The 14,870-nt window shown below is 44.5% G+C and overlaps 1 protein-coding gene across 5 annotated transcripts in view; it reads right to left on the bottom strand.

The window, feature by feature from the left end:
• Positions 1-14,870, bottom strand: part of AMOT (angiomotin) — a 70,139-nt gene that overhangs the window by 40,905 nt on the left and 14,364 nt on the right. For all 5 annotated transcript variants that reach the window (XM_083722140.1, XM_083722138.1, XM_083722141.1 and 2 more), the window contains one exon: positions 1,810-1,986. The gene's annotated coding sequence lies outside the window, so the exon portion shown is untranslated. The remainder of the gene's footprint in view (positions 1-1,809; positions 1,987-14,870) is intronic.

Genomic DNA, 14,870 nt, shown 5'->3' with positions numbered 1-14,870 from the left:
TTGTGAAAAATGAATAGGCTGAATGTGTGACTCTGCTCCTGAAAATATTTTAAGAACCAAGTCCTGGATCTGTTGCTAGGGGGAGTATTAGAAAACAAATTGCAGTCCATTTAGCAAATAAATTAGTATTACACACTACTGTAATGATAATAGTGCTACCTTCTTATAATCGGTTTATGGATTTAGCACAAGTAATACATAAAATGGGACGCAGGTGGCGCTGTGGGTTAAAGCCTCAGCGCCTAGGACTTAGCGATCGAAAGGTCGGCGGTTCGAATCCCTGCGGCGGGGTGCGCTCCCGCTGCTCGGTCCCAGCGCCTGCCAACCTAGCAGTTCGAAAGCACCTCTGGGTACAAGTAGATAAATAGGGACCGCTTACCAGCGGGAAGGTAAACGGCGTTTCCGTGTGCAGCTCTGGCTCGTCAGAGCAGCGATGTCACGCTGGCCACGTGACCCGGAAGTGTCTCCGGACAGCGCTGGCCCCTGGCCTCTTGAGTGAGATGGGCGCACAACCCCAGAGTCTGTCAAGACTGGCCCGTACGGGCAGGGGTACCTTTACCTTTACCTTTTAATACATAAAATATCATTGTCATATCAAGTAGTGTTTCTTACTGTAGCAGGAACCCCCCCACCCCAATCATTCTGTTTGTATAAACTACACACTCACACACTACATATGCCACATTTCTGTTATAAATTCATAGAAAATCAACCATACATCGGATTTGCACTGTTCCATTTTTATTTTTACTCCATATGACAAGAACTAACAAAGGGGGGTGGCTTAGTCCTGGTCAGCCATAATCCCTTCACTGTCTCAGCACATCCACAGGAGCTCTGCCCATACCAACCCTGATGATCCCAGACAGAAGACAATCAAGATCACAAAGAACTTGCATATGGGAGTGGATTCAGTATGGACTGAAACAAAGGACAATGATCAGATCTTCCCTCAGGGGGCAGGAAACTGCCAACTCCCCTCTGTCACCTGGAAAGTACTCATGGGGAGGGGGAAAGGGGGAACCAGCCAGGTGACAAGACACTCAGGTTACCACCAACTCCTCCCTCAGCCCCTCCTTTCTGTAATGTATGCCTCCCTCAGCCCCTCCTTTCTGTAATGTATGCCTCCCTCAACCCCTCCTTTCTGTAATGTATGCCTCCCTCAACCCCTCCTTTCTGTAATGTATGCATGATGTTTCTGGGGGTGGGCTAGACCTAGAGGAGGGGAATTTCAAAAGTTTTTATAAGACCTTGCACACTATTCTTCTGGGTCTTTCCTCTCTCCTGCAAGTGAGGGGAATACCCTGTTGCAACAGTTCAATAAAGACCAAGCCTACAGGCTGCTGTTTTGCTCCAAGTTATCCTGGTTGGTGTCTTTGTTTTGTCCAAGGGAGCCCTCGGATTTTTCCTGTAACATTACTAATCTAGAACAATATGTTACACCCACACCAGTATTTATAAATATTAATTATTCAAATGACTTGTGGTCGGCACCTAAGGCTGAATCCCATTTATGTTTGTCCAATTAACAATTGCTATGAAAAATGTGTCACTGCAATAAAGCCTTGCGATACATAAAAAAGAATGCCAAGACACTGCATTTTAAAAGCTCACTCTGAAACCCGGTAAGGGAGGGCAGTGAAGAGCTCCTGGCTCACCCCTGCTCCTTCTGCCTGTGGTCAAACCTATCTTACCGCGGTTGGCAAACGTAAGATACAAGCATTTTCCCACAGAGATTTATACAGCCACATGAAAGCTGCCCACAGTTATCTTCTTGCTTGGAAAAGATTGTGGAGGCCTTTAATGTACCTTAGAAAACAAACTTAAATTGGCGACTCCAGCCTTGGCTCTTGCAGCATGAAGTGGGAGTTCTGGTATGAAAGATGACGATAGTCCCTCTTTTCTTCCTTAGTCAAGAGTGGCAGCGTATTTTTGGGTCCCTTGAAATTTGGGTTAGTTTGGCAATTCCTTGACACTTAGAAAATTCTGAAAAACAAGAAATGGTGGAAACTGATTAAATAAGGCAGTATTAGAAAACAGCTACTAACTTAACTCTTGAGGCATGGTGAGATAGGCTATGCAACACAGCCCTTATAGAGAAATGAATGAAGCATCTTAGCGTGCTCAGGAACACAAAGGCCAACGGTGATTTTGAAACTGTATGGCCCCTGGCCCATGTATATTCAGTGTGCTGGAAAGGGCAGTGCTGCCCCCCACCCACAGCTTCCTCTGGGCAAATCTGTTAAGACAGAGAGTAGAACTGTAGAGTTGCAAGGGACCCTGAGGATCATCTAGTCCAACCCCCTGCAATGCAGGTATATGTAGCTGTCCCATAGGGGATCAAATATGAAACCTTGGCATTATCATCACTCTAGACAACGGAGACATTTAACTGATGTGATCCACTCTAAACTATTTAAAAATTTAATGTTTGGCTGCATTTCTTACATGGTATACGCATGGAATGTTTATTGGGGGTTAGGGATAACATGTTTATGTTTGTTACGTGTCCTTTTAGAAACTGAAAAATAAAGTTAAGAATTGTTGGGCTTTTTTTAAGGAAACATTCCTACTTTCATCTGCGGCATTTGATAACACTGCATCCAGTTTTGACATGCTTGATTAAAATGATGCTTTAAAAAGATATTACTTTAAGCAAAAGGAAGTGCAGTAAACAGCACCTATTTCTAGGTAAAGAAGCACATTTTCTTCTCAAGTTCCGACCCTAAGCGAAATAAAACTGAGCAGATCAGAATCAGTTAAGATTACAATCTAAGTAAATTGAATCCTGCCAATGTCAGTGCTGACACAAATACAAACGCTTCAGGTTGTGTTTTTTCAGGTTGCGGACCGCCGAAACCTGGAAGTACTGGAATGGGTTACTTCCAGGTTTCGGTGGTCGCGCATGCGCAAAAGAGCTAAACCGCGCTTTGTGCATGCGCAGAAGTGCCAAATCGCAACCCGCGCATGCGCAGACACGGGTTGCGAACACTGCGGGTTGCGAACGTGCATCCCGCACGGATCACGTTTGCAACCTGAGTGTCCACTTTAAGGCACAAGAGCCTTTCCGGACCCCCCCCCCCCAGTGGCCCATAGCACCCCAGACGATAAAAGAGCTGACTTCAGCGCTAGAGAGGAACGTTATCTGTAGGGCAAGGGGGCTGGTCTCCCCATGATAACTACATTAGCCTCTCTCCATTGCACTTAAATTATTAGCAGTCCAGCAGAAAGAACAGAGTCTCACCAGTGACTCGGGTCCTGCTAGAGAGGATCCCACAAGGCATCTTGTTGGCCATGTGAGAAGAGGATGCAGGACTAGATGGGCCACCGGGTATTCAGCAGGGGCTCTTCTTACATAATTACGGAAGCCACTAGAGAGTGCTCTTATCCTCAGATCCTGATTGTGGACTTCTCATTGGGGCATTTGGTTGGCCACTGTGAGAAAAGGTCTCTGGGCTAGATGGGCTATTGGTCTGATCCCACAGGCTCTCCCTCTGTTCTTATCTATTTGTCACTTGCAACCAAAAATGAAAGCTATGGGAACAGGCAGCTGAGCCATGTGCGACAGAGGTTGTTTTGGCTGGCAGGAGTGTGTATACGTGGGTATGCAAGCATGTGATAACAGCAGCTGTTTCTGCAACGTGAAAGGATTTTGGAGCATGTTGTTTGTATGCATTTGGTCTTTGGAGGAAGAGCTGGTATTCGGGGGGGTGAGTAGAGGAGATGTGCTTTAATTCACCAACACCCTACTCTTCTGCCAAAATTGATCAAGGATTTATTACAAAACTCTCTCTGTGTATGGGGTGGGGTGGGTGGGTGTAATTTGGTTCCATAACCCATTTGAGTTGGACACCCCTTCTCTACATTCTAGCAAATTGTGAGGAACAAAATCAGTAACTAAAGGACATAGGTTGAATGACAATATGCCATTGTTTTATTTCTTATTCAAATATTGAGGGAGACAGTCACTCAGCACCACCAGTATATGCAAATGCCTGGCTCATTTAAGACTTTACAGAAACTGTTCTGAATAATGATGGAACTCTGAACCATAGATATGTTATAAAGCAAGATGAGTTGGCAGAGGAACTGAGGGAGGGTGCCAAATAGCATCTTGGAATGTTTTTTAAAAGCAGATATAAAAAGTAGATATTGCAATAACAATTATTATTTCACCCAAGTTCAATTCTTTATTTGTGATTAAACACACAGAGAATCTCTATTGAGCCACTGATTGTATGGATTCTGTGGCTAAACCCAAGAAGATAATGAAATTTAAATTGGTTAAATAAGAAGCAACATGACAGAAGTTTATGAAATTATGCATGCCATGAGAAATTCGGTAACGAGACAAATTCATGGAGGAGAGGGCTGTCGGTGGCTACTAGCCATGATGGCTATGCTCTGCCTCCACAGCTGGAGGCAGTAAAACTTCTGAATACCAATTGCTGGAAACCACAGGAGGGAGAGCTCTTGCACTCAAATCTTGCTTGTGGGCTTCCCATTGGGGCATTTGGTTGGCCACTGTGAGAGAAGGATGCTGTAGATGGGACACTGCCTTGAACCCGAAGCTTCTTCTTATTTTCCTAAAACAAATCTCCTCCTGCTAGATTCAGAAGGATGTACCAGTGTTTGGCGCTCTGCTGCCCCCCCCAGATGTTTTGGACTGCAATTACCATCAGCCGCAGCCAGCACAACTGCCGGGAAAAGGCTTCCTAAAGACATCTGCCAACAAACATTCCAGCAAAGGTAAATCCAAGTCTTAGAACAACAGAAAAGCAGAACCTTTCTAGCATGTTTTACAAGGAGCTTACTAAAACCATTCTTACTTCAGCTGTCCATTAAAAAAAAAAAATGCCCAAAGCCACTCACAACACAAACATAGTTAAAATAACAAGCAGTGAAGGGAAATACAAGGGAAACGGGGGGCGGGGGACAGATTCAGACTGAAATACAAAGACTAAAACCTTAACAGAGCAGCTGGTCAAATATCTGCTGTAAAAGAAAAGTCCTCCTCTTGTAACAGAGGACCACAAGAAAGGAGGGCCAGGCAGGACCCACTAGGAGAGTGGTGGCGAACCTATGACACGCATGCCAGAGAGGGCACTCAGAGCCCTCTCAGTGGGCATGCGTGCAGTTGCCCCAGCAGGGCCGAACCAGCCTTCCCTCACTCAGCACCGGGGCCGCCAGAGCTGGAGGAGGGGGTGGTTGCTGTTGTGGCAGCGGCAGCGGAGGGACCCAGCGCTGGTGGGCGGCAGGTGCCTGCTTGCTTGCTGCCCGGCCTGCCTTCACTCACTAGGAAAATTAAGTGTGGCACTCAAAATGGAAGTTATACTCAGAACAGAGCATGTTCGGCTTCCAAAAAACATTCCAAAACCAGAGCACTCATTTCTGGGTTTGAAGTGCTCAGGTTCCAAGTAGTTTGAGAACTAAGCTGTTCAAAAACTGAGGTACCACTGTATTTATTTTTCCCAATTTGAACTGTATTTATTTTTCCCAATTTGAACTGTGTTTATTTTTCCCAATTTGAACTGTATTTATTTCCCCCCCCCCCCAGTGGTGATTTTCTTGAGTCAATATGAGAGTATCCGTAAACATTTTTTTAGAAAAATAGAACTGAGTTATACCAGAAAATTATATATCAATGGAAAGAAAATTTAATGAAGAATGTAATGCAATAACTTTTATGAAGGATTATTTATTAAAACAGCAGTCATAAAGAAGAAACATGAAACACACAGATAAAAAAAGAGATATACAGGTTAAATTGCTGTGTTGGCACTTTGCGATAAATAAGTGGGTTCGGAGTTGCAGTTTCTGCACTCGGTCTCTAAAAGATTTGCCATCACTGCACTAGGAAGACAGTTCCACGGACTTGGAATGGCCACAGAGAGAGACCACATCCCAAACAGACACACTGCTCAGATGCTGGTGGGATGCAAAGGGCAGCCTTTCCAGAAAATCTTAAGGACAAGTTCATCAGGGGAAAGAGAGTTCTTGAAGCACCCTGGTCCCAAGTCATTAATGATTCAAAAGGTCATAGCCCGCATTTCAGATTTTGGCCTGAAAACAGACTGGGAATCAGTGTAGCTGTGGCAGGAAGCGAGTCACAAGCTTTCCAAAACTGGCTGTAATCAGCATTCTTGACTCCTTGAAGTTTCCAAAGGTAGCCCTACTTAAAGTACAGTATGACCTCACACAGAGGCTCAGTTCCTAGGGTTCTGTGTATACATGAAAATCACATATACCCAAACCCTTGGAGCTGCCCCGACGACTGTGGGAGGGAGAGAGATAGCTCTCCGTATTCCCAGAGCTAGCACACTGAGCAGGACTTGCCCAGCAAGTAGTGCAAAGAGCTTAAAACCTCTTTTCACACAGGGTGAGCCCAAGCAGACCTGGTGCAAAAACGGCTTTTAAGCTGTCCACTTTGTGCAATTTCATCCAGCACGCATGTGACTGAAACTGTGTAGGTTGGATGCGTGTTAAATGCGCAGAAGGTGCAATTGGTTGATGTGAACAAAGGCATGCGTGTTACCATGCCCATGACTGCATCCATTGTTACATTCCCAGGCTGAGCACCAACTATGGTCAGAACAGGCTGTTCACCTCAGCAAGGAGACTGTTTTGAAGTGGGGAAGGCAGTTCCCCAACGGATTCTATGCAGTCACCTTCAAAGACACACACACACAGGCCAGATGGGGTACCTGACTAGAGGAATACAGCCGTGACAAAATAATCTGACTCCACCTTTCCAACCTTCCTCCCCCTAGCCTGCTGAGGTACCACAAATCCTAAAGTGAAGGCTCCTAAGTCTTACTGTTAATTGCTTCTGCCAAGCTGTAAGCAGCCCAACTCATTTTTTTTTATTAGAAAGAAAGAGGGGCTTTATTTGTATTAGACAACGTGAAAGTCTGTTCCTGCCTCTTCGCTGCCATATTCTCTCAGTGTCAACTGGATAATCCCATTTACTTGTTTCACATGCTGTTGTTTTAAACAGACACACATTTCTCTGTTCTCCAGAGTACACTTTGGTCGCCAAAAACATTCCACAGATCCTAGTTTTCAATCTTAAAAATCTATTTAAGGGGTGGCGGTAGAGGAGATTACTTCATAGGGTGGGATCAATGAATATTTACGAATAAGCCACAATGCCCAGGAATTCCTCTCTCATGCTGACTGGGATGATTAAGATGACAAAGACTGGCTCCTGATTGTGTGACCAAGTTCAAAATCAATTACCTCCAAAGTCATCACCATTTTCTGCAGGCCTAAATTCCAGCAATATTCAATCGATCGACAGCAACAGCACAATTTTACCTGCTTGCATCAGTCCAAGGTACGCCTTAGTGTAATGACCCACATGCTTAAACGTCATGCCCTCACACAAGCTTGTAGTCCCCAACCTGATCTTATCTCTCCTCCATTTTATTCACCATCCTATTCTTTCATTCTTATCTACTTATTTTTGCTCACCTGTTCATTTCACCGATACAGTGTTTTCCTTTATTTCTCCTTCCTATATTTATCGTCACCTCATTTCCTCCATTTTGCATGGTTATTTCCTGGCTGGGGCCCTCAAGAAGCAGGCCACAGCACTTTCACCTCACATCAGACACCCTGCAGGCATCTCACCCTGCTTAGACCTGCAGTGCTGCCTCATCACCAGGGAGAGAGTGTCTGATGGTCACATCAACCAGAGCTAGGGAATGGAAACCAGAAGACATGATCCATTGCCATGGGACTGGAAGGGTATCAAGGACATTTGAGGAATGGGTTCATGTTTTTGAAGCAAAGGTGTTGTTAATGGAGCGCAGTGCCTCGGGGGTACTCTCTGGAGAGGGCTACAAACTCATCCTGCAACCGCTTCAATTATCCTAATTCCATGCAGTGCACACTTCAAATGTCAAAAGGGCCACTTGAAAAATATGGAATGAAATAAGCAAGATGTAAGTGATCACATGGGGGATGAAGTACTTGCAAATTATGCCACATACTACTTCCAGAGAGTGCTGCAAGCTACCGTATTTTTCGCTCCATAAGACACACTTGACCATAAGACGCACCTAGTTTTTAAAGGAAGCGCTGAGCAGAGCCTGTATGCATCCCAGGCTCTGCTCAGCACTCCCCCTCACAAGCCGCGTGGAGTGGAGTTGCAGGCTTTCCCCTGAGGAGGGAGAAGGGCAGTCTGTCACTGACCGGCTGCCCTTCTCACTCCTCGGGGAAAAGCCCCCAAGAGCTCCACGCAGCTCTTTAAAGGGAGCGCAGCTCTTGGGGGCTTTTCCGGGAGGTGGGGGAAGGGACTGAGGGGCTAAGCCAGATGCTAGAACAGCAAGAGGGAGTGCTGCGCAGAGATCCCTCTTGCTGTTCTGGCTTCTGGGATAGCTACGCAGCCTGCATTCGCTCCATAAGACGCACACATATTTCCCCTTACTTTTTAGGAGGAAAAAAGTGTGTCTTATAAAGCGAAAAATACGGTATTTGTCAGATTGTCTGCTGCAACTGAAACAGTAACAGGCACATACAAGTGCTTCTCCTCTGCTTGCAAAACTAAGAAAAGTGGGCCACAAGATTTGGTGTAACCTGCAATAACCTGCCCTGGAAAGAGCCCAACCAAGAAATTAATAGGGAAATATTCCTAATTGGAAAGAACAAGTTCACCTCCCTTTGTGGGCAGGGCACCAGGGCAGGCCTGCCCCTATGAGTAATCCAATGTTAGCCATAATAAATAAAACTAGAGGGCTCAAAGGCCTGGGTTAGTAGACTATTATTTCACAGTGGAAGGTTCATACTATTCTCAGAAGGCTCTCATTATGTTTGAAAAATGCAAGCACAACACAAGCATCCACCTGAGTTGCAAGAGGAAGGAAACTGTTGACAGTCTTATGAGAAGTGTCTGAGAATCAGAAGCATTTCTCTGCCCTCAACCCAGCAGTAAACCTCTGAGTGTACACCACACTCAAAGCTATTCCTGAAAGAACCCCCCTTTAGTAAAATGGGGAAGAGTTGTGAAAGTGAATCCATTAGAAAAGGACAAATGCTCAGTGTCCTGTTCAGCCTGAGGCATCACTGTCATCAGGCTGTGCAGTACATAATGAAAACTTCAAAAGGTGGCTTCTGCCCAGAACTAAAAATTCCCATAAGCAAACAACAGAGATCAAAAGCAGAGGGGACAGAAATCCTAAAGGACCCAACTCAGAGCCTGTGGAACTCTTAGGGGTTTCTTCAAGTAACTAAGACCCTTGAGATGGAGCAGAAAAAATAGGAGCATGTTGACAGGAGAGTGAAATGACCAGGAGGAAGGCATGGAATGGAAAGCTAAGAAGAATGTTTACAAAACAACGACTTTTCAGCTTTCTGTATAACTAGAGTTAAAAGTCAATTATACTGAAGTGTACACAATTGGTCCCAATTAAGTAAATACAGTGACAAAGAAATGGGCCGCATTGACAATTATGCTGCTTTAGCTACCCCTATCCGAGTTGCCTACCAACTGTGTCTCAGGTGATCACACAGGTGTGGCACCAAGCAGGTGCATGGACAAGGGCCAGTATTACACATCCTCATTCCAGAGAGTGAGAGTCACCCTCACCACCACCTCCTGTTAATTAGAAACAAGAAGTGGGACTGCGGGAGACATACACATATTCTTAGCATGAGCTCAGCTTCCCAGCTCCTAAGGCAACGGAGTCGTACAGGCGAAAGGCATAATGGAAATTGCTCCTATGACCCGGTGATGCAAGGCAAAAGCTCATTTTCAGCAACCACTTGCCATTTTAAGAAAGGAGTTTAAGCTGTAACCACAGCCCACGTGATCTGAGCATTTCCCAATCAATTAAAGTTCAAAACTGGAGCACCAGAACACATTCAGACCGAAATAATAATATTATAATAATAATTTGCTGGGCCAAATTCTCCAAAGTGAACCAAACACAGTATGATCACGTTACATGGGGAGTTCAATTCCAAGACTTCTGCATATACACGAAATTCATGTATACCCAAACTCTTTGAGCCACCCCTGTGGCTAGCATGTGATGGGAAGAGAGAGATTCCCCAGCACTCCTAGACCCTGTATGCTAAGTGGGCCTTGCCCAACAAGCAAAGCAGAGAGCTTAAAAGCTTAAAAGCTCTTTCCAAGCCAGAAACCCCAAGTGGACTTGAGATAGCTCAGTCTCTAGAGCATGAGACCATTCATCTCTGGGCCATGGGTTCGAACCCCATGTTAGGCAAAAGATTCCTAGTGGTCCCAAAAGCTTTTCAGGCAACCACCCACTCAGTTCCATAAACTCGCCTCCAGTGTCCTCTGCCCTATTATTCATAATAGCAGTTCTCACTAAGCAACCCACTAAGGAATAAAATTCAAAACCGAGACAATGAATTGCACCTTAATTCAAAATGCAATTAAAACTATTTCGTTAAATTAATTCAACAAAACGGATGAACTTCTGGTAGTCATTTACACCTCCAGGGACCCCCCTGCCACACCCTTGCCTCTTAGTGCCCCCGCCTTCGTAATCCCACTGCCTCCCCAGTGCATAGATGTCAACTTTCAGATCTGAAAATAAGGGATCAGCAGCCTCACCTGTCCCGGGGTCAGTCTACGGGATATCTAACAATCTGGGATAGCAGCGGGAAACGGTGCTGGAATAAGGGAAATTCCCGCAAAAAAAGGGAAGGTTGACAGCACTGCCCACTTGAGAAACCTATATAATATTTACACACCCATTGTGAAAGTGCTAGGCAGGCCAAAAAGCCTACCCAGTACAGTTCTACTCCTATTGCAAGAGCCAGTGACCCAACACAAGCAGGAATTTAGGAGTTATAGTTCAGCTCCATTCCCTTTGCTTTGCTCCTTAGCGATCCGTGTTCTTGCTCTTTCCTCTCTGTTGTTAGAAGCCCCATCCCACAAATATCCCAAGAATGCTTCAACGTCATCTTCATTTATTTGAGTGGTTTTTGCCATTCCTCTGCTTATTTAGCCCAGGCCTCTCTTTCTGCTCTGGGGTCCCAGTTAATGAAAACCACATGAGATCACAATGTGAGTTTGCCTAGTGCTCAAATCAATGTCATCTGCATTAATGGGGGGGGGGGGAGGAGCATTTTATAGCACATCATTTTTAACAAGGATCAAAAATGTCAAGCTGCAGTGCGCACAGAGAGATCAGATAAGCGCACAAATTCACCCACCTATCCATGCCCCCTCTCCCCTGTCCCGGCTACTGTAATATACTTTTGCAGAAATGCCAGCTGAGATTATAATTGTGCTTAGCACCGAAAGCCCTTTTATTACGGCCGAAGTGCTTCGCAGTATATTATCTCACTAATCCTGATAACTGCTCTGTAAGGGAGACCAATATTATAATTATTGTAGATGACCTGCTGATAGGGTGGCCCTTTGTACATTGCCAAAAAGGGGAAAAGAGAAGAGGGTGCAGATTTACATAAAATTTGCATGTGCTAATTACAAAAAACCCCACAATTTTTGTAATAATAGCTATGATCTGAACAGCAACACACCTTAGCGCTGCTGTGAACAGGTGACCTGTGTTGCTTACTCAGCCTGATGCCCAGCTGCAAACTAGGGATCAGGCCTCCCTGATCTCTCCTTTTGGGGATCTTTAAACTGGATTCGCAGTGGATAGCCTTTCAGACACACACAAACTGTTTGTAGAGAACTGACCTCTGTAAAGTAAGACACACGGCTGCTCTATCGGGTGAGTCAGAGACAGGGCAGGAGCCTAGCCTTAACTAAGGCCCCCAATGAGTGGACGGCAAAGGCAAGGTTTGAACAGGGGACACAAGTTCTCAGCCACTATTAGCACAGGGTGGCATTTAGGTTGGCCCTAATGTGGTGAATGGATTCTTTGATGGCTCTGCTGGATTTGGTCACAGAACTCTCAATTTTCAAATTTATATTTGTGACCTACTTTTTACTCAGCACTTACACCACCGTGAAGTTGTTGAACTGAAGAGCAGGATACACACCCTGTCTCAAGTAATCAATTACTTGTTGCAGTGTTTCCCCTTTAGCAGTGTGCGTATCCCTTGCCCAGGGTATGTGAAAGGGTTTCAAAGGGCACACAGAACTTTTTAATTTTACTTTATCATAGTATAACTCATTATTATATACTAATGAATTGGTGCCACATATTCTAATTGGTCCGGTCTAGATAAAACAGTACAGTGGTACCTTGGTTCTCAAATTTAGTCTGTTCCAAAACCAAGGTGCGCTTTCCCTTGAAAGTAATGCAAAACGGATTAATCCGTTCCAGACTTTTAAAAACAACCCCTAAAACAGCAATTTAACATGAATTTTATTATCTAACGAGACCATTGATCCATAAAATGAAAGCAATAATCAATGTACTGTACAGGGTGGATTTGATTTAAATCAAATCGATGTAAATCACGATTTAAATCACTAGTCAGTAAGGCTTGATTTAAATCATTTTTTTTACAGAAAGACTCGTTCTTTCTGGTATAATCTTAATATTTACAACCATATGAAGGTTTCATTTTTGGAATAATAATTTTTCAGAGTAGTTTTTACAGTTATATCAAAAATTACTGATTTGATATACTATTAGAAATACACAGACAGATAATCATGAAATTATGGTGAGGTTTAATAAGTTAACTGTTTATATTTGGACAATATTTTTGCTGTACTTTTTTTGGAAAGAGAAAAATAATCATTTCCTTACTAACCATTTAAACAATTTATTTAACTGGTTATAGTCATTGTTTGGATGAGGGCTTTTATCCATTTCCACAGTCACACAATCAATCAATCAATCAATCAATCAGTCAGTCAGTCAGTCAGTCAGTAGCTGAACTGGGATCCACACAGTCCCAAAAACAAATTAACTGAAAAAGCCTCAAAACAAAAAAATGCAAAATAAATAGCAAAAACAAAAGCACCAAATACAACCTCCAAATATCACCACAGAACACTGCAATTGGGAATGGAAGGCTTGAATTACAATGGGAGGGGGCACAAATTAGCAGCGCAACAGGAAATCACGGAAACGGAAGGCTTGAATTACAATGGGGGGGATCAAAAATAGCAGCGCAACAGGGAGACTCAAAATGGAGCATGTTCAGCTTCCGAAAAAAGTTCGAAAACCGGAACACCTACTTCCGGTTTTTCAGCGTTTGGGTTCCAAGTTGTTCGTGAACTAAGCTGTTCGAAACCGATGTACCACTGTATTATTAAAACTACCCCCAAATTACCTTCACCTAAGAAGAGGCATGGCAGTAAGACTAAACTCTCAAAAGGGACTGACTGAGTCAGGACACTGCAAATGCTGTCTCGCTTCCTCCATCTGCACAATGGGAGCTGGGAGTTCCTCCTCCTGCTCCATCCCCACCTACCTCTCTCCGATAGGGCTGGGCGATATCTGGTTTTCAACATTGTGATATATCACCAGCTAAACATTGTGATACACTGATATATCACTATGTCTGAAATAAGGATGGAGCTATGTAGAGGCATTGACTGGCTTCACGGTTTTCCCAGCATCATGATTGCCAAGTCAAAAATTATGAAACTGATGTCACGATATGGACTTCATACCAGTTTTGGACGATATATTGCCCGGCCCTACTCTCTTGCCATGCCCACCCCAGCACTATCAAATACTGGGAGTTGACCTGCTTGCCCTGGGATGTTTCACCAGTTGACACCTCCCAGTCTCCTGAGTCTAGGAGGAGTACTAATATGGTCTGGGTGTGCACTCCTGTTCTTATCAGGATCAAGTAGTTATGCATATAGAGAGAGCCAATGTGGTGTAGCGATTCAGAGTGTTGGACTAAGACCTGGGAGATTGGGATCCCAGTCCTCTCTCAATCTTAATCTAGAGCTCATGGACCTCCAATGGAACTGAATATTGGAAGATTCAGAAAAAATAAGAGGAAGTTCTTCATGCAGTGCATAGTTAAACAAGGGAACTCACTCCCACCGGAGGCAGTGATGGCCACCAACTTGGGATGGCTTTAAAAGAGGATTAGATAAATACATGGAGGAGAGGACTACTGACGGCTACCAGCTGGGATGGCTCTGCTCTGCCTCCACAGTTGGGGACAGCAATGCTTCTGAATGCCAGTTGCTGGACACAACAGGAGAGGAGACAGTGCTCTTGTGCTCAGGTCCTGTTTGCAGGTATCCCATGGGTATCTGGTTGGGCACTGCGGGGACAGGATGGTAGACTAGATGGGCAACTGGCCTGATCCAGCAGGGTTCTTGTTATGTTCCTACGTTCAAATCAGTAGTAATTAAAATGTTGTACGGTACTTGAAATATACAGGTCATCCCAGCATGCGGATCAGACAGGCCAAGAAGCAATTAGTTCTACCTTTTGAGTCACCATATTATATCTGGCTCCAGTTGGCAGACTTTAATGTTACAGTAGACACAAACACACCCTTCAAGCCTCACTGCAGGCCAGAGATGGGGAACATGCACCGCTTCAGATGTAGTTCAACAACATAATGGTAGTTGCAGTTAACTACCATTATCCCATAGCACTGCCCAGGAGAAAGGGGGTTGAAGCCCAACCACAATTGGAGGGCCAGAGATTTCCCATGCGTACTGCTCAGGGCAATTTTCCCTTCGTGAATTGTTCTTGGAGGGTAAACTACATTTTTTAAAGGGTCAAACTCTCTATTCCCCATCACTTGAATCTAACAAGTCCTTAAGCTAGGATTAGATTGGACTGATGGCACCAGTTCTGGAGATCTGATTAGTCACATGCTAGCATAACCATGGAACAGGAGGAACTAATTTCTGTCTTAATCAGAGATCTTTGCAACTACGAAACCTAGCACTCTAGCTCAGTGGTTTCCAAAGTAGGTAGCACTGCCCCCTGGGG

Source organism: Podarcis gaigeae (genome assembly GCF_964106915.1).
Source record: "Podarcis gaigeae genome assembly, chromosome: Z".
In the NCBI taxonomy this organism is placed as follows: domain Eukaryota; kingdom Metazoa; phylum Chordata; class Lepidosauria; order Squamata; family Lacertidae; genus Podarcis; species Podarcis gaigeae.
The sequence above is the reverse complement of the archived record's forward strand: the minus strand, read 5'-3'. Positions and strand labels throughout refer to the sequence as shown.